Raw genomic sequence first — 27,165 nt, 5'->3', positions numbered from 1 at the left:
CTCTGTGGCTGTAATAAGTATAAAATTGCTGACAAAAGTTCTCAACTGATTCAGATACTGGAGTCAGTGAGTCACTTGTACCTAAGGCTGCTATTTGAGGGAATATGATTTTTGTTTTGTGGATAAATTGAACTTACTTACGAGATGGGAATGGTGCACATTCTTTTCAGATGGCAATAAACCCAGCAAGGTTCCTGTCTCCTTTCAGCAGCAGATGTGCCTCTATGCATCTCTGTGACAAAAACGTTCCTTTAAAGAAAAAAAAAAATGTGGGTTAACACAGTGAGGCATAATTCCCAAGATGAGAGGATGAGAGATCATAAAAGTTCACATAAAACAGCTATTTATCAAAGACAATGCAGTGAGGCCTATTATGATCAATCAGAAATATTTACAGTTTTGCTTAAAGATGAGAAGAGCAGATGAGTTTCTGGCCTGGGAAACTTCTCACATGAGTTGAAAACCTCTGAACTTGATCTTGTAGTTACAGGAACAACCCAATAAAGGCTCTGAGACTAGCATTTTCATTGTGCTGTTAAACACCCAACAGCCACTGATGCATTTTATCCCTCTGCTGCCTCTAAGCCTACCAGTTTCCTCTGGTGTATCTAATTTGCCAGATTGCTCCTAGGAGAAACTTAACAGGACTGTCAGCTTCCAGTTCTGCTGGTTGCACGTGCCACAGAAGCTTTAATCAAAGTCTAAATCATGTCATTGACCCTGCCTGCAGACACACAGAAGTTTGCTACTGGGTGCTCCTGGATTTTAAACTTATAAAACACCTAAACTGAGCAAGGCCTAGTCATTCAATTCCAGAGCTTAGAAACAAAATTAGTTCCTTGTGCTCTAGATGCTATACATTGGCTGTATGGTTATAAACATTTCTATAATGTTCACATCAAATGTTCTCTGTCTTCACACTGAGTTTCAGTGCTTCTGGGACCCATCCCATAAAATAGCTAATACAAAAATCTGTCCATAAAGATGCCTTGCTCAGCAGCCTTAGCAAGAAGGTGAGAAGTACATATGTCCCGATGCTCAGACACAAAGCAAGCTATGGCGGGACTGTTCCCCCTCCAGGACACACTGCTGTCCCTGGAAAGCTTCGCTCCTTGTCCAGCTGTAGCAGCATGTCATGGGGAAGAAGAGATCCACCCTGATACCACGGCCAGTTAGGGGTTTGGAGATGAAAGTCAACACCTTGAATACCATCTGGGAATATACTGAAAAATCTGAGCAAATACAGAGCACTTTGTCTTAGAATTAGGCTGATAATGACACGGTGCTTTTAAAAAGTCAGGATATTTATTTTAAATGCCTAAATATGAGCTTGCCTGATTATTTTGGAAAGCCATCTAAAAAATCCTTAGTCTATATGATACTCATCACTGAAATAACAAAATATAGATTGAGGTATTCTCTCTTGTGCACCTGTTTTTCACATTTTAGCACTAAACTTTTCCTTCACTTTTAGCTCAAAATGCTTACTTACTCATATTTTCATATTATAGTTTACATCTTCATGTATTTTTTCCTCACAGCTTCAGTTTCTCCATTTAGAAAGTAATTATTTAAAATGCAATATCCTTCTCTCAATTTTGAAGTACAGCTCTGAGATATCCTCAAAACTATACTGTTCTTTTGCCTCTCTATATAAGATCCATTTATATACAGATAATTAGATTCCAACACTAAACCATCTTTTACCTTGCCTGTTAAAAGTAAATTTATAACAGACTGATTAAATCTCCCCTACAAGGTGCATACAAGCAAACTCAATTGAAATTGATTTAAGTTCGTTTAAAAACAGCATCAAGATAAAAAAACGAGATAGAAAATAATTATTTCTGTTGCATGCTTGTGGCTTGCTATGAGAAATGAATTCACAAAAGTTATGCATGTATACACAGACAGACATACAGACACACAGATATTTAGCTCTCACCTGGGAGATGTGAAGGATCTCTTGTGTTTTGATCACTTACCAGCATATCTATCTCATGCAGAACATTATTCATGTGAGACTTTCGTTAACAAGAACTTTAACAGATTTCTTGTTAGATGATGCAAGAAGAAAATAGCCAGCCTTCATAACTTCCTTATTAATGCAGAATTTACTATTAATAATTGCTACTAACAACTTACTGTTATTGCTTGTATTTGCATGTACATAGCTTTAAACACTACAGCAGCTTTTATCCAAGCATCCTAAGGCATTTACAAAGTTTAATTAAAAATCACAGTGGTAACATGGACCAGAGATTTTGTGAGACATAAGTTCTTACGTACAGACCTCAAAATGGGAAAACCCTGGTGATAAATAAAGATTTTGGTTATGAAGTAATTTAGTAAAAAATTATTAGTAATAGCTATTTGTAAAGACCTAGTCAGGACATGGGTGATATACTAGTTCTAGTATCAATGACCTGGATAAGCCACCATTTTCTGCAGCTAGTCAGAGGTGATCAGTGACTCATATTCACTGAGTCACTCTGTGAAGTATTGGGTGAGTTATTTTGCAAACCTTGACCCAGGGTCACTTGTTGAAACCCTGCAGTCAGAAGTAGAGCCAGAAAAATAATTTAAAGAGGCAAAAAGCAGTGGCCATTGAGGGACGATATTCTCTGTGCTGTCAGAATAATAATAGTAGCAATCATAATCAGGATATCTGAATTACTGCTGTTAGAATGCAAAGCTAATTCCTGATCTAAGAAGATGTGTAGGAACAGAGCAGAACACAGGGTCTTGAGGACTGGATCATACTTGGAATTTTGAAAATGATTCAAATATTTTTAAAAGACAATTTGAAATATTTTGACGGGGAAAAACAAAAGGTGGGTGTGTCGCTCCAGAGACAGAAGAAAAGCAGCTTTAAATATACATGTCATTGGATGCACTGCAGGTGAAAGGGCTATGTATGTACTTCGGTAGCCCTCTGGCTTACAGCATTACACAGTTACATGCTGAAAATTGTCACCAGTGTTTAACTTTAAACACGTAGGAGAAGAAACACACTCATCTGCTTGAAATCAAATACAAACCATAGACAAAAAATGTGCTATGATAATTTCTTCAATACTGTATAAGAAACATTAGTTGTGTAACTAGTCAGGCTGTACCCCACATGGATTCTCTGTTGTTTAATAACATGAACTTATACTGAAGCCATTTTCTCTGTGGGGATTCTAATACATGTCTTTTTCCACTACATGAACACCTATTTTCATGAATTCCACTGGAAATTCATATAATTGAGCCATCTCTTCTTTTGTTATATCCATTTCAAATTGATCAGTGAGTTAAAACTTTGGTGGAGGATGTCTCTGGGCATCCTGGTAGATGTATCACATTAGCCTCATTACATTAAGAAAGCAGGCAAAAAATACATACAAACATCTTTCCAAGTGTGTTACTGACCAAGTAACACTATGTCTATAAAATAAATGGCATGTCTGGAAATAATGTAATCGTATGTTAGGATTAGCCTATTTAACTTGGTTGTCTGTGTTTTGCTACTATTTCTTTATGGGTACAGGACATGGTGGAACTGTATGACACGCTGATACGTTGCTCCAGAACGTGAGTGGTAATCCAGTAAAACAGCACAAGAGATTCAATAACATCTCTGGGCCTTGAATACAGTTCCTTGCAAGAAATTAAAGAATTCCACTAAGTTCCCTGTACCACATGTTAATACCTATCAAACACAAGATAATTAAGTATCAGGGAAATGTTACTGATTTTACCTAGAAATAAATTTGTTATTAATTTTTTTCTAGTAGCTGGAGAGCTGTATCAAGTGAACTAAACTATCAGTTGGCCTGCAAATATGTCTTATGTTTGTTTTCCTAAGGCAGCTTCTACTGTAGAATTAACTTTTATCATCAACTGTCATTACCTTGCTTAGCTTTTACAACACTTCAACACTCCATGTAGTTAGAAAATTATTACCAAAACTTAATGATCATCATTTTCCATTCTTCTCTCTTGCATTTCTACAAAAACGTCTAGTGAAGGTGGTAGCTGAAAATCCTTTGTATTGATACAGCAAGAACATCTTGATAAAGTCAAATATGCCTGTGCCAGCAGCCGAGAACAGTGAATCGGTAGAAGCGTTACTGGGAAGAAGAAAATCAGATTAAATAATTAGTGTCAATTAGCCCCAGCAAAATCATTCTATAAACAATTGGTCTCTAGTGCCCTGCTTAATTATGTGAGACTTTCATCGCTTCTTATCAAGTCTGCTTTGATTTATGTTAGACTCTTGAACACCCCAGAAGTATAATTAATTATTGTCTTGTAAATAAACCTTTGGTAATTAATGGCAGCAGAAGACAATACAGTATATTTTTTAAAGTATTCCAGTATGGAACTATGAATAATTGAAAAACATTTTAGATTTCAAGGCAAAAGATATTCACACTGCAGCAGGAGACAAGACAGTTGTAGCTGAAGGCCAACTTGTCAGAAGCAGAGTTACACTAACTACCATTATATCAAAAAAACATTCTGTGTTACTTACTATAACCAATGTATGCCTTTGTAATCTGGCTTTAGACTGTAACATCTATCTTACTTAAATTTAATTCTCAGTCCCTATATTAAAAAAGGTTAATTTTTTTCAGATGTAGGCAGCAAATCTAATTTCTGCAAAAGAAATACATAGCTAAGATAAAATTCTTATTAAATGAGAATGTTTTGAAAGTTCTGGCACAGCCAGTCCTTCCTACATACAACGAACTCAGCTAATCCCTGACCTACATGAAAACAAGTGAATAGGAGGAGAATGGAAAATTGTTCCAATTGCTCAAATAAGACATATTGCACAACATTGTAGATGCTCCTCCTGTAAATCACTTGTTCCTATGATTCCTGTATTTGACAGCTTTGTTACACTTGGTAAAATAAATGCAGTATCCTCTACCTTGAGTAGATTCCCAGAGCTAATGCCAGCAATGGCACAGCAAATAAAGAGGTGTGAAAAACATTAGCTAATGAAAGTGTGTAGCAGATCTTTTCTAAAATCATCAAGATCAAGATAAATTTCAAAAATTCTCATAGCCAGACCATGCTGTACTTTAAACTACTGGTAGCACCAGTGAAGGGCTATGTTATTGGAGAAGTACTGCATGCACAATCTCACCACCACTGTACCTTACCAGTTCTAGCACTGTTGGAGGCTTCAGAGTAGAACAACGAGTAAGTAGAACAAAAACGTAAGTCCTTAACTTATTGTCACTTGACCTACAATCCTGGCCACTGATTACCCAGATGCTGTAGTTGCCTTCCCCTCTATGCGTTCAGATTTCTGTCCCACAGAGATCAGGGAAAACGGGCCTAAGAATGAATATAGGGAGGAAATGGGGGGAGAGGTACAGTGTGTTCTACAGCATTTCCATCCCAGCATGGTCTTGGACATAGCCTGGGCATGCATCCAGATACATAGCTGGACATTCCTACAATTTCAGTTACAGTAGAGTGGGGTATTAGCAGGCCATTGCATTTTTTTTTTTTAACCAGCTGCCAAAACTGAACTTGGCTCTATCATTTCTACAGATTTCCTTCAAGTAGCATAGGATGCTATTATATTACTCCTTTGTCTCCTCTTTTCCAGATTAAAGATGACCATCTTCCTCAGCCTATCCTTGAAAGGCAAGTGGTCTAGGTCCCTGGCCTTCATAACACTCTGCAGGCCCCTCTCCAGTTTCTGTGCATCCCTTCAGAACTAGAGAACCCAAGGATACAAATATTCCCACTACAGACTCATCAGTATCCAACATAATAGGGTAATAACTTCCCTTGATCTACTGGCCTTAGTCCTTGCAATATGGCTCAGTAGAGAATTTGTCTCATTTGCAATGAGAGCGTACTGTTGGCTCATACTCAGCCAGGTGGTGTCCACTGTGATCCTCAGGATCTTTTCAGCCAGAAAGGTTCTCCCTACCTGTACTGATGCATGAGGTTACTCTGCCACAAGTGCAGGACTCTGCACTTCTTGCTGAACTTCATAGATTTTATATTGTCTCAATCCTCAAGTTTCTCAAGGCCCCTCTGCACTGAATCTCTACTGCTCAGCATGTTAACTACTTTTCCTAGTTTGCTATGGGCACATTCTGTTTCATCACTTTTGTTGTTGATGAACACATTGAACTGTGTCAACCCCAGTATCAACCTCATGGTAGTCTGTTTATTGTCAGCTGCTAACTGAGCACGAAGCCATTGATAAATACCTCTGGGTCCCACAGTCCAGACAAGCTCCACTGCATTTAGCAGTCCTTACATGAAAAGACTGTGGGAGATGGCATGAGAACCTTACTAAAGTCAAAAAACATTGCATCCACCACTCCTCCCCCATTCACATAGCCAGTGATTCCATCATATCAAGTAATCAGGCTGGTCAAGCATGATCTGGTTGGCATTTGTGCTAGGAAATTCCTCTCAACAGTCTAAAAGCTTCCTGGATTGCTTGCATAGTGTTATGCTGCCTTCCCAACAGATGTCTGTGTGGTTGAAATCCCCCAGGAGGATGAGGGCCTGTAATCAGGAGATTTCTGCTAGCTGTTTGTAGAAAGCCTTGTCTACTCCATCCTTCAGAGTTAACAGTTATGTGGAAAGCTGTCAGGCTCAATCTTGTATGGAGATGCAGTCCTTCACTAGGAACTGATGCGGCTGTTCTCTCCCAAGATCAGGACCTAATTCCTTTCGTTCTAACTGCCTTGTTCAACACCGACTGCCCAAAAGGTAGAAACAGCTAAAAAAATCAGGGAAAATCTAGACAATGAAGCATACATTCCTTGCATCTCTCACATAAACATTACCAGATTACAGCTATATTTAGACAGGACTGAAAACTGTGCAGCTGTGGAAATTCTAAATGTTATATAAAAAAGCAGAATGGACATAAAAAAAGGATTGGTGTAAATGTTGATCCAACCAAGCATGACAAAGTCTGGGAGACAACACTTCAGGTGCAGGGCTGATGCAAGTTCAGAACACTGGGTTATGCAGAGAGTTAAAGCAGACAGCAGGCACAATGACATGTTAAATTACCCACATGATGTATAGCTTAATGAACCCCCTTGTGTTGATCATGCTTGGCATTAATCAAGAGCCATGAACAGATTCCCTTATTTTCTCAATGCTGCTCTGATAAACTGCAATTTCATTTAACCTTGGACAGGAACTTTAATAGCTTCCACGGGACAACTGTCAATACTTTCCTGGGTATACAGTGATTAAACTGCAACACAAGATGCATGTCATGAATTTTCTTCATTTGAAATTAGAATTTTCATTTTTAACAACTATTTGCATAAAATATGCTGAAAATATGGTAATATCTAAAGGTTTGCATGATCCTTAGATAGAAAAAAACCAAGACAAAGGTTTTTTAAAAATAAAATAATTAACAACACATTAATTAACATACTGGGAGCTTCAAATAACCTTCTGGTTTGGAAACAAGACAACAAAAGACAAGAATTCAAAGAAAGGTCTGACAATATGTCCTTAAGTTAGCCCATTATGCATCAGAAATTTGACAATATTACAAGCTTCTTTAGTCTTTCTGCAATACTTAGAGGCCAAAGGATTGGCAAAGATGAAGAAATGCTTTGTTTCTCAACTTCACTGGTTTCTATAGACACCTTTGGGTGGTTTTCTCTAAAAGTAGAGGCTCAATTCTCCCTGGGGTTAGTCTGTCTGCCTCAAAGGCACCACAGAAGAAAGAATTAGTAGATCCACTCAGCTTGGGTGCCTGAAGGTTACTAGTCCAGGTGAATGTTGAAGGGGACAAAAATGAAGACAAATATTGATTCAGTGTCTTTCCTAGGCAATCTGTTCTAACAGAGCTCTACAAACAAGTCTTTTCCCACTACCTTCATTTAAAAGCTAGTTTCATTTGTTGCCACTAACGACAATGACAGAACAAATCTGCATCACAAGTGACTGAGAAATTTGTTATTATTAATCCACAAAAATCTTCATTATAGGTATGGACTACGATTATAGGAACAAGTAAACTATAGCACCCCTCTTAGGTATCATCATTTGCTTTGTTTTTTTTTTTTTCTTCTGTGTTTTCTTTTCTACAAATCTTAATTAATCTTAATGAGAAAAAATACATTCTACACTTTCCCAGACTGTACTGGTACCAGTGAAAAGCACTGCTGACAGTACTGGTAGCAAACTATCTGCAACAGCACCAGCTAAACTGAACAGTGGGAGGTTTAGCAGCAATTGCCCTCAATAAAATGACTTGGCAGAAAAGTAACACCCTGAACATCCTACAGTCTCAATAGTTCTCTTGTCCCAGTCTGAACTTTATCTCCCAGCGAGGATCAGCATGGCTTGGGACTTCCAGAAACTCCTCTTGAATTTCACCATTAAGGCAAAATTCCTCACAGAAGGCAAAATATAGATATGATTTCATTAAGACCTCTTTATGGTTGATTGACTGATTGCAGGATCCTGGTAACAGATGAAACCTAGCAGTTCTAATCCCTCTGAGATCGCAGAGACTTATGGCATGCCACTTGTGAGAAATGAAGCTCTTATTCTCTCTCTAAGAACATATTATTTGTGTTTGAGTCTGGTTGTGCCAGGTGCTGTACAAATGTACACAGAGAATAGGGAATGGGTAGGAAGCAAACCAGAGACAATGATTTTATCAAGATCATGCACAGGCTAATATCAGAGATAGAAAACAAAACCAGGAATAGGGTGAACGGCCAACATAAGCACATAATTTAGGAGCAGATATTCCAAAACTGCATGTATGAAGGTAGGAGAAGGTAAGGTTTCCAGAACCTCCAGAAGAGGATCATAACTGTTGGGATAAAATGCTGTCTTGGAGAATTCCCATTTGTGAAAGCTGATTCATCTGCAGGTGGGAATGCAAAAATCCTTCAGTGAGAAGGAAAAGTAAAAAGATCTTGCTTCTCATTAAAGACAGAGCAAAACTACAGGGTAAGGCAGCACTGGAAACAGGTTGATGGATGCCTGGAACATGTTTAAGTTTTCAAGTACTTGTCCTGATTCAAGCAGGATATAAACAGATTGAATCCCAGCTCAGACTCCTCAAACCTTATTAAATCACCAGCCATACTGATGCTAACTCACAGCCCAGAATACCAAAGAATAATTTGTTGTTATTGAACTATTGATACACCTGTGAGGTGACAGTTACTACTGGTGATTGATGCCAATGAATCAAATACTTTTTGGATAGCTCAATACGTCTCTACCACAGAATGGACTGTAGCTCAACAGGGCCTGGAAAGCCCTGGGCAGTCACAACAGCTCTGAAGCAAACCCATTAGGTGCTCAGGAAGTGCTCTGACCTACCCATTAGCAAGTAGGTGAAGTTAACACACCAAAGGAATGTAACATGAGGTAGTAGCAGAGAAATCCATTCATAAGAAAGGTGTTGTAAATGTGAACAAAGTATTTTTGTTCTCCTAGCTTGAGACTGACCTCATGTAGTACATCCATGATTAAAAACAATCAGTTTATAACTCAGCTATAAGCACTGAAGTTTACTGCAAAGGATCGGATAGTCTGCACAAAAGTCGCTTTATTATTTCCACCATTCATTTCTCAAGGTATGGCTACACTGACAACTGAAACATGAGGCAGGAATAACAGAGCTGGCTTGGGTACCGCTGGCAATCCAACCACACCTCTAAATTGCAATCTTCACCACAGCCATACCCTCCAAGCATAGATCTAACTACTGTTTGCTTAGTTAACTGCTTTGTTTCGTCTGGCAGTAGCTCAGATTTCTGTTTTCAGAATTCACTATATCTCTAGGAAATTAAAAACTTACTTGTCATGTATTGGTTTGGGGCCAACACAAATCTTTCATAAGAGATGAAAAACTGAAGATCTGGAAATCCCAGATGTAGCTAGGTCACACACTCTGGAGTTGTGACCAAGAGTTTAAACCACATGATGGGTTAAAGAAGCCAAGGCTGGGAGAAAGGATAGTGCTCTCTTACTGCAGAATTCCATACTCAGTTGCCTTTTCTCTACTGAAGCTGCCCAGTTACACCAAGAAAATGATGTTCCTGTAGCTACTGGAAGGCACTGAGGAAGTTGATGATATGATGGCTTTTTTTTTTTTTTTTTTCCACAGTTCCTCCATGAGTTATGTGTAAAGTTTACCCCTCCCACCAAGAAAAAGTAGTGGTAATTTTATTCTGTATTCTGTATGCTGAAAAAAGGGCAGTCTATGAATAACTAGGGACTTGTTATTCTTTTTAAAGGATTATAATGACCTGGACAGCACTTAAGATAAATTTAGAGACATTGCTGAAAGAATGTCTCATGCTGGCACGTGAACATGAATCACAGATTCTCAGCCAAGACAGTTACAATCATGTACTCTGCCTTCCTGCATAACACACGCTACAGGAGTTCTCCAGCAATTTCTGCCTCAAGCCACAGCTTGTGGTAAAACTGCAGTGTACCTTCAGAAAAACATGCAGGTTTGATTTAACATATGTAAAATTGATTGCATCCTTTGGCAGTCTTTTCCACTGGTTAATTGCTCTCCCTCCTCAAAAGTTTCCAGTTTGAAAACTGCTGACTTTGACTTCTGCCATTGAATCGTTATATGTGGCTTTTTCTTCTCGTTTTTTAAAAGAATGGTCTTGCCTCAGCTAATACCTTGCTATGCAGAGGGTTATAGACCACAGTCAAAGTCGCCTCTTTACCTTTTAAATAAACTAAGTAGATTAAGTTCCTTTGGGCTGTCACTGTAAGGAGTGCTTTCCAAGCCTCCCATCATTCCTGCAGCTTTCTTCTGAACCTGCTCCAATTTTCCATCATCCCTTTAAAAAGTTAATATCTTAATGGGACACAACATTCCTATAGCAATGCTGATGTGCTGATTATTAGTGATAGCCAAATGTCAGGTAATTCTCTAATATCAAATAACATAATCTAAGCTATGAGAAAGATGCATGTGAAGATGACTTAGAAAGTTTCTTTTAATTATTACTAAAGAAATCTTTTACTGGTAATTTAGCAGCCTGTTACAGTACAGTAAAGCCAGGAATAAATATGTAAAAGTTTTAATTTAAAAAGAACAGCATGAAGCTTGAAGGCTGATTTAACAGATACTGCCAAATTCAATCATCTGATGTTAAGTTGGAAAACATTTCCTTGGTGCCATGAGAAAACACTGTTGGCTACAAAACTAGGGCGGAACTAATGCTGTTAGATTTTCTATATATTGAACAAAGCAAGACTCCCAGTCCCTAACCTATACCATATCTGACATATCAAGATGGAGAATTAAGTCAAAAGAAAAAGCAATGAGCAAGAGAACTTGGACTGTTTATTTCAGCATAATTTCCTTTAAACTGTAGCTTAATAAGACAAGAGACTCGCAGATAAGCTGTACGTCATCTGAATAAACTAACTTTAAATAAGAGGGGGCTTTCTCATTTTCTTTTTCGAACTGCAGATACATTCTATATCCCATGACAAATCTAAGGATCTACAATAAATGCTGGATGTCATAGCTGTGAGGCTATAGGAACATGTTTCTTGTCACAGAGATAAGGGCTCTTTTGGGACAGATTTTGTGATCTTTGGCTTTGCCCAAGTCTTCCAATTGATTTGGCTGAGACTACAGATTAAAAAATCCCTGGTTTATTTTGCCCCATCTTCTTCCAAATGTTTCCTGTAAAAAGTCTGCCTACTGGTCACCGGTAGGTAAGTGGCAGTCTACACTGACCCTTTTGCCCTTCCTACGGGGTCTCCATGGCCACCAATCCTTTGCTTCAGATAGAGGGAACTGGTGGGGAATGTTGAGGGAACTGGTGGGGAACATTTGCATCCAGAATGGTCCTGTCTGCTCCTAACCCAGAGAAACAAGCAACGATTTGCCAAAGATCTCAATAATGGGGAACTTCCCCTCCCTACCACGGCTGCTAAAAGAGGTGCAGCAGGTATGTCCTGCTACCCAAGTGTGCATACCTGCATCTGGTGAAGTCAAATTCAGTCCTGAAATAAGCTGGTTTCATGGAACCAGCATCTATTTAGCTATATTTGAGGGGAATTTCCAGTAGTTTGGCATGCTATTTGCTTTGCCATGTTAATGTTATTACTAGCTTTACTCTTATGTACATAATGAACCTAAGTGTATGACTGGTAGATAAAGGTTTTGATTTACTGAGCTATGTCAGCCAAAGATTAGAAATACATTTATGCTGAGTTCATTTGCACTGTTAGAGAAAAGCTTTCCAGAGTAGCAGCAGTACAAGTATTAACTAGGTAGTGACACAAAACTCTAATGCAAAAGAGAGGAGAAAGATCAAAATGCTTTAAAGAAAAAAAAATGAAACAAGAATAGACCTATTTAGGAATGTTAGCACTGTGTCTTATTACCAGTCAAAAGTCATTGACTAACAGGAATATTAAGGTAAACTATTCCTGAAGATGAAAACAGAATCTGTCATCCAGTCAACAGATGCAAATTACTAAGTCATTTTTGCAAGCAGATGTTTGGAATGGCTTGTTACAGAAAACATATTTAAGTAGGAAAGTGTATAAACTGAAATTACTTCAATCAGTTTGTTTGCTATTTAACAGCATATTCTGAAGATCAGGTATTTTGATGACTAAAATATTGATAATATACATCTATATAGTACCAGTGATCTAGAAGAACCAAACCTCAAGGCAGTTTAAAGACTGTAGGTCGGAACATATCCCTGAAGCCTCAGAGGTGGATGGATGATGTATACAGATAAATACAGAGAAAGCTGATAGCAGTTTGTGCTTTGCTGCTGATTCTGGCTAGAGCAAGATCTCACTGCAGGTAATCCATGCAAAATACACCTTCCTGCAGAAGCAGGCAAGAAGAGGAAGGTATTATATTAAAAAATGAAGCTCTGCTTGAACTAGAGTCTCCGTCGCATCAATAAATGTTAATACACAGGAAATTGCAGTGTCTGTGGGAAGGGAAGGGAAGGGAAGGGAAGGGAAGGGAAGGGAAGGGAAGGGAAGGGAAGGGAAGGGAAGGGAAGGGAAGGGAAGGGAAGGGAAGGGAAGGGAAGGGAAGGGAAGGGAAGGGAAGGGAAGGGAAGGGAAGGGAAGGGAAGGGAAGGGAAGGGAAGGGAAGGGAAGGGAAGGGAAGGGAAGGGAAGGGAAGGGAAGGGAAGGGAAGGGAAGGGAAGGGAAGGGAAGGGAAGGGAAGGGAAGGGAAGGGAAGGGAAGGGAAGGGAAGGGAAGGGAAGGGGACTGTAGAACCCTGAAATCCTTATATTGCACATAAATGTTCTGCAAGATTCCTTTTAATATTTTGGAAAACACTAATATGGTTGGTGTTCATACTCCTAACTGTTTATTCAGCTGTTAACCACTACACAGACACAGAGCAGTGTTGCAGAGGACTCACCAACTCCCCTTACTGTCAAGAAAAATTAGACTAACCTAAAACTTTTGGCCGATTCAGGGTTTGTTGTGGGACAGCACACTTCTGAGGTACTCTTGAGATCCTCTGATGGATGCTTCAGGACATTAACAATATACAACAGCATCAAAAATAATCCCCCAACCAACAGTGCTTTAATTTATTTTTTTAAACTGCATGGCTAAATGGGAAGGATTTATTCAGAACTTCTCTGATGTGGTATATGATCAGTCTTAAAAGATAGAAACCATCTTGCAGAGTATTTGTATTTCAAATACTTATCTGAGGTTATTTATATTCTTGTCACTCCCCCCACCCCCAGCTAACATGGAGTCAGATTCTATTCTCAGTTAGCCCAATGAAAGTCCACTGAAATCAATGGAATTACTTTGGATTCACTCCAATGTAACAGAGAACAATGGCACTGAACATCACTATTGTGCTTTTGCACCTAAGCCGCTCCTTCAAAATATAAGTATTTGAGTCATTCCTGCTCTTTAATTTCAATGGAAATATATCCACTTTTTCTTCACCTGGAAATTTTAAGTGAGTAGCAATGTCCAGTCTGTTTACAAATGCAGTCTCTTCCAATGTGCTTGGTAAATAGTCTAAATTGACCTCCCTTCCCCCACTCCCAGTACCTGGTTCCAATCACACTCAAATCATGTTACTTATTATTCGTACTATGAAAATCATCAAATACAGTAGGTAAAGATTTATTGTATCTCTTTAAGAAATAAATAATTCATTGAATACATTAGATGGAGTATTGTAGACTTTCTGAAAATCAACAAGATAGCTATTTCTCGCAGCTTATATGGTTTAGAATGCTTTTAATCTTGGAGTAGATAATAAGTTATGTTTCTGAAAAAAAAAGGGGAAAAGGAGAGTTATGTAAATAAACAATAAGGTTTTCTCCTCAGAAAAGTATCTGTGTTCAGAAAAGCATTTTAAAATGCAAACAAAATTAGGGGTTTGCTTAAACCAATATGACTTAAAATTTAAAATTATTTCCTGACAAAGGATGTTACAGTTTTCTCTGAAATGATCTTTAAATTAGCACAACAAGAAAATCTAACCTGGAACAGGTCTATATCTAGTTTGGAACCTGTCATATTTGTTGTGAAATCTGGGATCAAGTGAGAATAAAGAAAAGGGAGAAGCAGATATTTTTAATTGTGTTTAAATGACCAGTCAAACCAAATTTTAAAATATCATTCTCATTCTTTCCAGGACTTGAAGTGTTAGGTAGGTGACAGGTTTGAAATGACCAGATTGTGGTTTGGTCACAAATAATAGAAGACCACAATGTTCACTGACTGCTCCAGGTCACTATGAAAATTCAAGCCTTTGGTCTTTGATCTAAAGACAGAGGACACACTAAAAATAGACCTACATCCTTGAGTGAGCCAGAAGGAGATAGCAGTCTTATTTTTTTATTGTAGAGGTCTTACAAATTCCTCAGCTGGGATCAAGTAATCTTATCTAGCAATCTGGTCATAATTCAGAATAGGTTCAGTAAGGATTATTCATCTGAATCAGGTAGAATTTCTGAAAGATTGGGTTTGCATCCAAAGATATGTACAGTCAGTTTAATCTAACATCTGTGTCTTAGAATTTGATTGTTGTGGATGTTGCCATTTCATTATAAATGAGAAAGGTATTCAGTCATGCTGAATGGGGATATTTATATGTAAATATAGGAGTTTTTGCTTTGGCAATAACTTCATTTCTGGGATGGAAGTTTATGTGATTCTCCAAATGCTACATTAACCACCAAAAAAACCTGACACAAAGTAAAGCCAAAAGACAAGCTTGTTACTCTGTCCCTGAACACGTTTAATGCCTCACTTCTACCCAGCAGCCACCACAAAATTACGCAATGAGACAAAGAACATGATTCGAGCCAAATTTGCTCCTGGTGTAGGTCCCCTGGAAATCAGTACATTTGTTCCCAGAGTGAACCAGGCCACATGGCTACTTTATGTAAGTGGTCACTGGGTTCACTTACACAGAAAACCTTTTGCGTCCTCAGGAGGAAAATATGAAAATACAGAGATGATCACACAAACTATTTATGTTGAAAGTATGTTCATGTTACAAATTTAAGCCCTCTCAACTTCAGAACAATCAGAATTAAGCTTGCCTTTGCAACTTTAATTTGAGCTCGTTGCACATATGCATGATAATAAGTCTTTAACTGCACAGACACATACATCATTCAGTGCATAGGATGGACGATGCTCCCTGAGTGAGCAGCTGTTCAATATTCTTTTTATTCTTATCACTCAATATGTGGCTCCATGCCTTCCTTACTGCACATCATTCAAACCCTGTGCAGAATACTGAATTATTAATATCTTTATGGGTGTTTCTATAGCATTCTCTGCTAGGGTTTCTGAGTGCTTCCCAAACACTAATTAATTTATCTTTAAACCTGGGAAGTGAGACTGTACTATTAGACCCACTTTACAGATGGGGAACTGAAGTGCTGAGCCGTTATGGCCAAGATTGATGAAAATGTCCACTAATTTGGGGTCCTCAATATGATGTGCTTAGAGCTAGATTTTCCAAGATGCTTAGCATTTTTATGGTACTTCATACATTTAAAGTATAAGTCCTACTGATTTCAGCAGTATCTAGATAAGTACTCAGCACTTCCATGAATCGGGCCCGAGTAACTTAAGCTGTGCACTCAGAAAATAAGGAATACACAGCAAGTGAATTCCACCTATGAAACATTCACTTGAATCACGTGAGGAACCTGAGTCTACAACAGGGACAAAATCAGGGTAGACGAGAAGTCAATTCTAGCATTATGGTGCAGGAGAGTCCTTTTATCCACCACAACATTCAGCTGTTTTCACCAAGAGAGCTTGCTTTCTCCCCATTCTCATTTAATTTAAGGCAGCTTCTCACTTTTTCATGATATTCCAGCAGATGATAGCCTTTTAGGTCAAAGCACCCTGGCTTGTTCCCCAAGAAGCCCCTGTGCTCATGCCCAGAACAAGGTGGGAATGCTGTAGAAAAAAGAGACAGTGACTGTGTATTTTAAGATTGATTCATAGCATGAAGGGGAATACTTAAAGCTGACAAGGAAAGCTTAATTCTGTCCATTTCTAATTTCTCAGCTGAATGCACAACCTTAAAATTTTTTGTGTGATAATTTTTAGTATATGGGGTTTTTAATTTTCCATTTTTTTTTAATATCCCGACCAAACAGAATTTCTGCTCTCTAGAACCACACTGTTACTCAGGGTGGCTCTTTTGCACAGCTGGCATCTTGTGATTCACATCACCTTCTACAAGTCAAGATAACATAGGGGCAACAGCAATGGTAGTTACTGAGCTCCATATAAACCCACCACAGGAGTGCACGTGACATCCCGCCAGTAGATTTTACAGCTGTTTGCTTTGCAGATGTAAAATCTTGATGCAAATCTTGAGCACAGTTTGTGCTAGTAGTGTCTTTCTCTTTCTAATATACCCCTTGTGATCCTACGTCTCCCCTTTTTTAAGTCCATCTAGACCTAGTCAACCAAAGAATTGTAAAATCATTCTTAAAATTACCTAAATGATGCTTGTTCCTAAAATTAATTTTGGAATTGATAGGATTGTAAATTCTGGACCATTTTTTTCTTTAGATTTTTTAAAAGTTTTAAGATTTGGCAGATCACTAGTATGGAAAATTTCCCAGTTTTAATGGAAAATTTGACAACATTGTAAGAAGCATAAAAATAGAGCCTTAGATTGGAAGCTGTTGAAATACATTAACATCAGAATTTTGGAGGAGGTGGGGGATGGATGATGACGGTATATTTATTCCTGGTCAAATTCTGACTGTTCTCATTGCCTTATTTTCTTACATTATTACTCATATCTCTTTAATAAAAAGAAAAAAGAAAAAATTACTTATCCTGAAAGCCATGAGCTTTTTTGTTGTTGTTTCTTTGGACCTTTTTTTTTGGGGTGGTGGGGTTTTTTTTCTGTGATGGATTCTCTTTATACCTGGCCATGTTTTATATTTAGCTACTTGGTGATTTTCACCCTAGTTTGTAACCTGGTTTCCTTTTAAGGAATCTACAACTTTTGCACTGGGATGCATTTAATACCTACACAGAGAGGCAGTCTGTGAATAGGCAAGGATTTGGCAGCTATAGCCACTGTACTCTGCTTCTTAGCAGCCTGTTGAAACTCTAATGACTGATCTAATAAGCCAGAAGTATTAGAAGGTCAGAGGGAACAACATTGCTCAGTTTGACCTTCCATTATTTATGGTTTGTCACATCAGCTATCAAAGCTCCAAGCCAGGGGCTGATAAGGAGCTGAATCAGCAGCACAGGCATGACACTGCAACATTCTCGCTTTGTGTGAATAGTGACCCTGCGTTGTGGTGACCTGTGCAACCACCCATGACACGTCCCTAAAGGTGGTCCCTGACTGTTCACTATTTCATGTAGAAACTCTTTTTGTAAAGTTTGGGATTAACAATACAGTTGGCACTCAACCACTTTTTTTGCTTTGCCTTAAAAGGTCTAGACTCCCAAATAATCTTTGAATTCAAAGGCTCCTCTTTTCATAAGAGATCTATTTTCACATTGTTCAGACCACAGTTTGACCATTAGTTAAATTATGTGGTGCAGAAAAAACAGAGTCTAGAACTTGGGGGCAATCGCATCTCCCTCACCTGAGAGAGAGGGAGCCCACCCAAGTAGTAAAATTACTTGGAGGGGCAAGAACCAGGCTGGAGAGAGTGACTCACTGCCTAAGGTCAACTCCCATCTGTATTTTAGCACAGAGAAAAATGGACTGGAGTAGGGTTGGAGCAGTCTGGTGGGTGAGTTTTAGTCTTTGGTATGTTAGATTCGATCATGGAGATAGCAAGAGGACATCTACCAGAATTGCCCCGTAGGCTAGTTGTCCAGCTGTGCGATCGTATGGATGCTAAAGAGTCTGAGAAGCCAGTGTATGTATTCTGTGATCCAAGTCAGGGACTGATGTGAGACAGCAGCCCGATTATCAGGTGTTTCAATGTTGCTCACTTGTATGTAGATCAGGGTAAACACGTTAACAGCTCTATTTTCTGTGTTACGTTAATTTTATAATTTTTATACTGTCATGATGCAAATGTGAACATAATTTTAATGGATTCCAATGTAATCAATAGCAGTGTTGCTCCCTCAACAGTGAGAGCAGTTTTCCTGGAAGCTGACAAAGTGACAATCTTGGTTGGGTCATTAAAGGCTGCCTCTGCCTATTTCACATAATTTAACAAATCATTAAAACATATCTTTGAAGGTTGCCAATCCAAAGAACAAAGTACATGTCATAAGTAATAAGGAGTTTAAGTGTGATTCCTTTTCATAAGACAAAGACGAATGCTCTGAGTTGCTTCAGTGTCTATATAATCATTAAAAACTCTTCCTAAGCTTTTTAACTTTCAGGACCTGCTTCCCCAAAAAAGATTTGGGGGAGGTACTCAGTCAAAACATCCGGGAGGCCAGTTACAATGTTGATAACTCTTGCAAGTTTATTGTGAGTGTCACAATTTTGGTGTTTTTCCCAAGCTTCAGACCCCAGAACAAAATGCTCATATGAAAATATCAGCTCTCATTAAAAAGGCACATACCAAACCCAAATTCTTTTCTGCACTGTTTCACCAGAAAAGGCTTAAAATGAGTGTACACCCCAAACTCGTAAACCAGAAGGAAAACACAGACTACTTAACTTGTATCATCTCATGAGAAGTCCGTGCAGAATTGGCAAGGGTTTGTTTGCCTTCTGTTACAAAATGCAGGGAAATTCTGTACACAGTGATCTGGAGAAAACTTACTGGGATATTTCTATTGGAGAATGAAATTTACAGGCCATGGCTGACATAGTTTACTTTGTAAATAGGACAGCTAACAGGACTGTCTTTTCTGAGGAATGAGAGAAGGCCAACAACTAATTCAGTTACATGTTGCTTCCCCCAGCAAACACATGCAGGAAGATATTTGCCTTTGGGCAGTCCAGCGAGCCCCTTTCCTTTCTTTAAGCTATTGTCCTTTTGATTAAAAACTTCCCTTTTGCTCTGGGTATCAGATTCCACCACTATGGAGACAGAGGAGCACAGACCTATATACCTGAGGAGGCACTAAATCAATTGCTGACTCCAAAAACCAAGGGGCCTAAATGAAGATGAGTGCAGCACTCCACACAGGGCAGAGACAAGTTTGGTATGTACATGGAAAGAAACAGAGGAAATGGAAGGCATTGTTTCAGTTCCTGACCCAGAGAGTCTTGGAGGAAGAGCTCATCGTTCATGATTCTCTTCTCCAGTGCAGGAGATTTTTGTATTTCTGCTTTTTTTCTGAATTCTGTGATAGAGGCTAAGGACCGAAGATGGTTCTTCTATCTGTAAATAGTAAGTACCAATAACAATTTTTTATTTGGCCTTCTTATGCAGGCTTGGATACCATTTTTTGTAATTGGTGGTGACACATAAAAGTCTCCCCTATATGTGATCTGATACAGTCCAGTAAGGTCTCATTGTTCTAGCACTTGCTAACAGTAAATTCCTTGAGATTAGACTGGCATTTCTGTGCAAAATGTAATCCATTTATTTTTATGTAGAAGACCTTAAATGGAACAAGACCAGCCCTACTGAGAAACTGCCTCCTTTCTACTGCCATTCTTCTGTTTCTAAGATCAGCAGATAAACAGTAAGTAGAGGTCTTGAATCCAAGTAGGAGGTAACAGTGTGACAGATGCTGAGCAGTTCTTTCAGTGGCAGCATGGACGTAAACCAAATCAAAATCACCATATAACCACAGCCTAACGGCCACCACGCATGTGACAGGCAGCCTGACGGCCTAACTTCAGATTGTGGATTCCCCTGGACAGCAGAGGTGGGTTTCACGATGCCTAAATCCCTCTGAGCATTTTGCATTTCATGATGCTTTCCCCAAATCTTGGAACTGTGAAGCTGAAATTGCAGGTTACAGAGGTGTATGCCTAACACTGGATGGGACTCTGAGGTTTATTACAGTAGCTCTTAATTGTGATTATAAGAAAAGCAACACACAATCTACCACTGACTACTAATTTGTCTACTATTGGAAGAGGATAGTATAATTAATTCAATAAATGTCTTGAATTTCTATTCTGGCTTTTGCTTTTGACTAATTTGCTGGATATTAAACCAAAGAACTGATGAGGTTATGTGGTTAAACATTTCTTTTATGTGGTAACGTATTCTTCCCAGCCACTTCCATCCCCTTCTCTTCCTCCCCCTCCCCTTCCATCTCTCCTCTGGTCCATATGGACATATGTCAAAAGATGCCACTTTTGAGCTGGCAAGGAATAAGCTAATTTACATCCCTTGTTTTCATCTTCATCCAGCGCTCAGCAGTTGTAGTGTAACTCCCAGCCTGTAAGAATAAATATTTTCTGCTTTACGCTCATGTATATATCTGCAATTTACATGTCCATGTGTCACATGCCTAGGTATAAATTATTGCTAACCACTTTAATTTCAATTAAAATGTGTCTTATTAACAAATGCAGGTTTGGACTAAACTAATCAGACATTAAAAAAAACCCACATAGTAAGATTGAAATTCCAAAGACCTTTTAAACTGCAAATTCTACTATTCAAGTAGTGGGAAAACAATAACTATTACATGCAAGGGCTTCTAGAGACTTGCTTAGTGCATGATGAACACGCTGACCAAATAGGCAGTCCTCCTACCTCTCTATCCCAGAAGTATCTGAAAGGAACAGGACAGCTGTAGTCTTCCTGATTTTGGGCCGTCACAGAGAATGGGATGACAGATGTTGAGCTATTCTTTCAGTGCAGGCGGGAACTCCTCTCTGTCAAACAAAGAAGATTGACAGTCTCAGAGCCCAGTTTATTTATATAAAAAAGCCAGCTGCTTCTTTAACAGTTGAAGGCAGTATTCCTAGCATAGCAGAAAGTATATGAATAAATTAATAACTACTAACATGATGTTATCTGTTGAATGATTCTGTGGAAACAGTAATTCCACAAAAAAATAGCATAGACTTAACGTCAGTTTTCCCCATGGAATGAAATGTGTCTTTACTACTGAACATACCAGGTTCCTAAATACATACTTGAAGCTGTTCCCAAGTTTTGTTCAAGATCTAATCAATGCTTACTGCTATCATACATGAAACACCGACTGCATCCTATATAAAAAATAATTTTAAACTTTCTGCCTGGTGGGTGATTTTCTCAATGTAAACAGATTTCTAATTTACCAATGAACAGACTCTAACCATTTCAGAAAAGCCATTTTGCTATTCAACCTCTCTTTTATCTGTTTCTAATATAGCATGATACAAACTGATAGTTAAAGGGTAGTTCTTTACAGTACTCCTCAAATTTTCATTAGCCAAGCACATCTAAGGAAAAGAATAACTTATCCCATAAAAGTCAATTTTGAATGGCAGTATCTGAAAAATACGGTCAGCATACAGATAAATCATGGTCCAATTACAAATACTTGGTAATCACTAAAACTGCAAATTCCGTCTAAGTAACTGAGCCCTACATATTCAGAGCCAAGCATGGGGAAGCATGTGATTTGCTGTTATCTACCTGTATAAGCTTTGCTTGGGTTATTTTGAAAAAATAAGATTTGGGTTTGTTGGCGATGAAAACATTAGACACTGTCCCAGCTTCCAGCCCGGTAACGACACCCGGACCAGGAGGAGGCCCGCGCCATTCCGGGTGGCGGCCTCGCCGTCCCGCCGCCCGGGGCTGCCTCCGGCCTCGCCTCCACGCCGCCAGCGCCAGACGAGGCCGACGCCGAGGGGAGCACCGGGACGGGCTCCCCTCCGCCGCCGGGAGGGCCAGGGAGCGGCGGGGACGGCAGTGCCGTCCCCACACGCACCCACCCACACCTGGCCCCGCCAGCAAATGGCGGCGCCGCCCCTGAGGCTCGGCGGGAACTCCCGCCCCGCCCCGCCCCGCCCCGCCCCGGGAGCCGCCGTCCCGCCCGGGCAGGGCCGCGTGTGCGCGGGGCGGGCGGGGTGAGGGCCCCGGCCCGCCCCACCGGCCGCTCCAACCGCCCCCACCCGCCGCCGGGCAAGCGGCGGCACTCGGAGCGCGGCGGGAAGGCGCGGGGCGGCGGCGGCGCTCCCCTCCGCTCCGCTCGGGCTGGCGGCCCCGGCCCCCCTGCGCGACCGCCTGTGAGGGCGCCGCTCCCGCCGAGAGGGCGGAGCGGGGCGGGAGCGGGCGGAGGGGTGGGAGCGGGGGGCGGAGGGGGGCTGGGCAGGGTGGGCCGCGCCGCGCCGCGCCGCGCCCGCCCGCGCTTTTTGTGCTGCGCCCTCCCAGCCGGTCAGCGCGGAGGGCGGCTGAGGGGGAGGGAGGCTGCTGGGGCGGGGGGAGCGGGGCAGCGCGCTGGGGGCTGTGTGCCTGCGGGCTCGGGGTGCCCTCACGGCCCTCTCGGGGAGCGAGGGCGCCGGAGGCTCGGGCAGCAGGTTGCTGTGGAGGGGTCGGAGGGATGGGTGTGTGCCGCTGTACGGGCACATGTGTCAGGTCTTCACATTTGGCCTGTGCGGGTGTCGGTGTGGCTCAGGAGAGGGTCGAGCCAGAAGTCACGGCTGTGGCCTGTCAGGGAAACCCGGGCTCTCCACCTGAACTCAGGAGTCCCTCTGACACGTGTAAGAGTGTTTCTTCCTGACACACTTAGGCCCAGCCATCTTCAGCTTGGTCCGAGTGTTTATCTCAGTGTTGTTTCCAGCCCAGGGACGATCCTCTCTCCCGCTGTGGCAAAAGTCTGTACTTACTTCATTTTTATTTTTTTCCCCCTCTGTGAAACAGGCAACTACAGTAAACTTTAGGGTTTAAGAGACTTTGTGTTTGAAGAACAATTTTCCATCAGCACAATAGTGACCAGCCTTTCAGAAGAGCAACAAACTTTACCACCACTTGCGTCCACCTTGCCAAGGGTCACTCTGGCCTTTTGTCATGTAGCTCTGGTACAGATCAGTTGTTAGACATTTAGCTAAGCACACCAGGAGCAATGGCATTGGCTTCTCCTTGTGCAGGCCTAAGTGCTCTGTGCCCGCTGGATCTAAAATGTCAGCCTGTGTGTCTGCTTCGGAGCTGGGCTCCCGGACTCTGCACTGCCCTCATCACTTCGGCCATTTCAAGAGGCTGCACTGCACCCCTTGTCCAGCAGAGCCCTGCCCCTTCACTTCCAGACAGATGTTTTTGTCCAGTTAGTCATGGCAGAAATGATGGATCCAAAGGCCAGCTGAGGTCTTCAGAACTTCCTGCTGGTTTAAACCAAACCTGCCTGTCCCCAGCTGCCAGGTACACAGGGCACCCTCTTGATGGGTGTTGCAAGAGGTAGGGCAGTGATTCCTATGCAAAGAGAAACAGCCCCATGTTTTGGGTCTTGATAGAGACTGACCCTTCTGAGAAATATTCTGGGCATCTCAGGCCAACATGACTTAAAAAGAATTAAAATGGACCCAGCCACCTGGACAGGCACCACATGTTAGACTGCGTCAACAGGAAAACTCAAGATCTTCTGCTCACTGCATGGCTCCTGAAATTTCTGTCTGGTTCCCGGTAGGGTTATTCTCCTCCATCAGTTCACGTCTGTCAGGAGTGCAGAGATGTTTGTGTTCAACAAGGGTAAAACCAGTGAAAAATATCCACTGTGCGTGTGAGCAGATTGAAGTTAAGGAAAACATCACACGGGGTAAATGTCCTGGACAGTTGCCTGCAGGGTAACGTACCATCTAGGAGTGATGCACTTTGTCAGCAGTAGCGGTGTTCCCCCCAAGCACAGTGCCAGTGGTGACTTGCCTGTTCCCCAAGTAACAGGGGAAAAAAGGGAACCTGTTGATGAAAATATCGAACATACTTCTGTTCCACAGGTACTAGATGTAGTCCAATGAGCACACACCGCACCAGGCTGGCATGAAAAATTGGAGCCCCTTGGGGTTTTTAGAAATTGGCAGGCGCATGGTTTATTCTTAAGGATGTGAGCAGAAGTTTCCTGCGATGGAAAGAATAACCTGTCATGGATAAGGAGGTGCTGCCAGCCTGTCTCTTCGGGAGTAACTGGATTTATGATGTGGAGGCAAGCGGGGACAATTTGCCAAGGTGGTCTGGATCCCCGGGGGGCGGTGGCAGGATCCGTTACAAAAGTAACACGGACCACGAGGGACAAAGAAACGCCGGGAGGCAGGATCGGGCCCCTGGGCTCAGCCAGCCCCGGCCGGCAGCACCCCAGGGGAAAAGGCGCCTCTCCTTTGCCGGGCTGCGGGACCCCTCGCTCCTCACACCTCTGTGGGCACCTGCGTTCGCCTCGGCCACTGCGTCTTTTTAAAATACATATACGTACCGCTCGGCTCCGCTGGGTCGCCTTTGAAGGTGTTTACCCAGAGAGACGGCACCGCGGCAGCGTTTTATTGCAATATAATGCACTGGGGGAAAAAAATAGAAGGGGCTCATTATTGTGGTTGATAAACAGAGGGAAAGCACATGCCTGACCTTTCATTTGTACAATTAATTGTTCCAGCAGAAAGAAAATGAGTCTTAATTGTGCACAGCTTCCTAGAGGATCAGCTGTGTGTGCCCCTCTGCGCTCAGGGAAAAACGCTGCGAAGTTTTCCTGAAGGCTTTCTAGTTTCCACTAGGGCAAGAAAAAGAAGAAAGGAAGATCGCTCTGCGTGGTGTGTGCGTGTGTCCAGATCTCCCCCAAAGAGAAAGAATATTAGACCATGGTCCTATTTAAGCAACCTGCTGCATTTCCTTCAGTTCTGTAAAACGGGCTTTTCCTCGGGCGTTTTCAGTGCTGTTCAGTGCCGATGATGAGGAAATCTTTTATAAGGCGCAGTCAACCCCCATTTCAGAGATCAGGAGTTAGCCCAAACCGGCACCTTAAACCCGCGCTCTGGAGTTGGCTGCCAAATGACGTGGCGAGCACGGGGTGGGTGGTCACGGTGAGGAAGGAGACTTCCCCAGCCCTGGTACCTGCCCGGCGGGTGCCGGCTCTGGGCTCCGAGGGGCCGCTCCTGCGCCCTCACGCAGGAGTCTCGGCGTCCAAAGCCCCGCTGGGGAAAAGACCCTCTTCGGCCAGTGGCTGGAGACATCACCCACGGGGGGCGGGGGTGGACACGCGACGGACGTCCCCGCCACGCCGGGAGGTTGGGGATCGGCTCGGGGCGGCGGGACGGAGCAAATTCCTCCCACGGCACTGACAGTCCCCCCACTCGCCCCGGGGGGCTGAAGCCCGCGGGGGACTGAAGTTTTGCTTCTTTCAGGACCGCCGGAAAAGTCCTTTTGTCTGGCCTCGGTTGATGATTAATAACACACACAGACACACACCACCACCACCCCTACACCACCACCACCACCCCCCCCCCCCCGCGGCACCGATCCTGCCCTCGGCGTCTCCCCCGGGGGGCCGTGGGGCTCAGCCCGCGGAGTGGGAGAGGGATCAGGGATCGGGCCCTTCCCGTGTCGCGGATGAGATCCCGCCCCGAGAGCGTGACCGCCTTAAACGCCCGTCGTACCGATACCGATTTTTAATCTCTAAATCACAAAGGGACACATTCTGTGCTCCTTAATAGAGCACAACGCCCATTGACTTCTATCCCATTGACTTCAGTGGGGGTTTCGCTCCATTAAGGACCGCAGAATTTGGCCTAAACTGACCGCAATAATTTTGCTGCCGGTAATGGAGCTTCAAAGCCGTCTCTAATTAGCCGAAGAGCAAGAATCGTTAAACATGCTGTACAATTCAGTGTGTGCTACGTGGGGGCTGCGGGGCAGCTGAGCAGTCCCGTTCAGACCTGGAGAGGCTGAGAAGCCGTGTTCAGATCTAGTCGCAACTTCTGCGGCGACAACGTGGGGACGAGGGTGTCTGACCAGCCGCTTCATAGCTGCTGCGTTAGCGTGGAAGCAGGAGGAAAAAACGCTCTGAAAAGTTACGGGAGATTTGACCATACGCTCAGCTTTTCCCCCCTTCGAAGATGCATTTAAAGGAATCACAGTATGCGCTGCTGCTTCTATTTATCAAAGATAAACCTAATTAGTTGTGTTTATCCATAACCCGGAGCACTCCTAACGAGTTACGCTAAATCCCAGCGTGCCTCCGAGCTGTAGTTTGGGCTGGGATGAGTTTCACTACGATCTGGCACCTTCACGTCTAGCTTTCTGAGGAGCAGTTTTCTCAGTACGGGAGGGGCGGGAGACACACACACATACACCAGAAACAAACTCAATTCGCTTTAGCTGAATTCAGCTGTGGAGGCACTTTCATTACACGACGGTCCTGCCGTTTGTGGGCACAACCTCCTTCCTCAATTCCGCAGCCATAGATCCAGCAGCGTGAAGAAATATCTCGCAAAGTTTGTTATTTAATAGCCTAATTCTTAGGGGCTCATACACGTACACTTAAATCCCTACAGACCGTCTATTACCTGTACATTTTAATTTGGAAAACAGCATTTTCCTCCTGAGATAAAATATTCAACCAGAGAGAGTGGTGCAAAGACTTTCGATCCTTCAAGGTGAAATGCAGCAAGAAAAAAATAAATATAATTGTTAAATAGCATAAACTTCTAAGGCGATTCCGTAAAATCTTCTCGAAGAACTAGCCCCTACGAGGAGAAAGCCCGCCCGAAGTCTCTAGGCATGCCCAGTATATTAGTCATCTATTTAAAAAAAAAAAAAAAAAAAAAGGGCTCGGAAGTTTTGGTCAGTATTCTAG

The sequence above is a fragment of the Strix aluco genome, chromosome 1 (genome assembly GCF_031877795.1).
Source record: "Strix aluco isolate bStrAlu1 chromosome 1, bStrAlu1.hap1, whole genome shotgun sequence".
NCBI classification, from domain to species: domain Eukaryota; kingdom Metazoa; phylum Chordata; class Aves; order Strigiformes; family Strigidae; genus Strix; species Strix aluco.
This window is presented reverse-complemented; position numbering follows the sequence as displayed.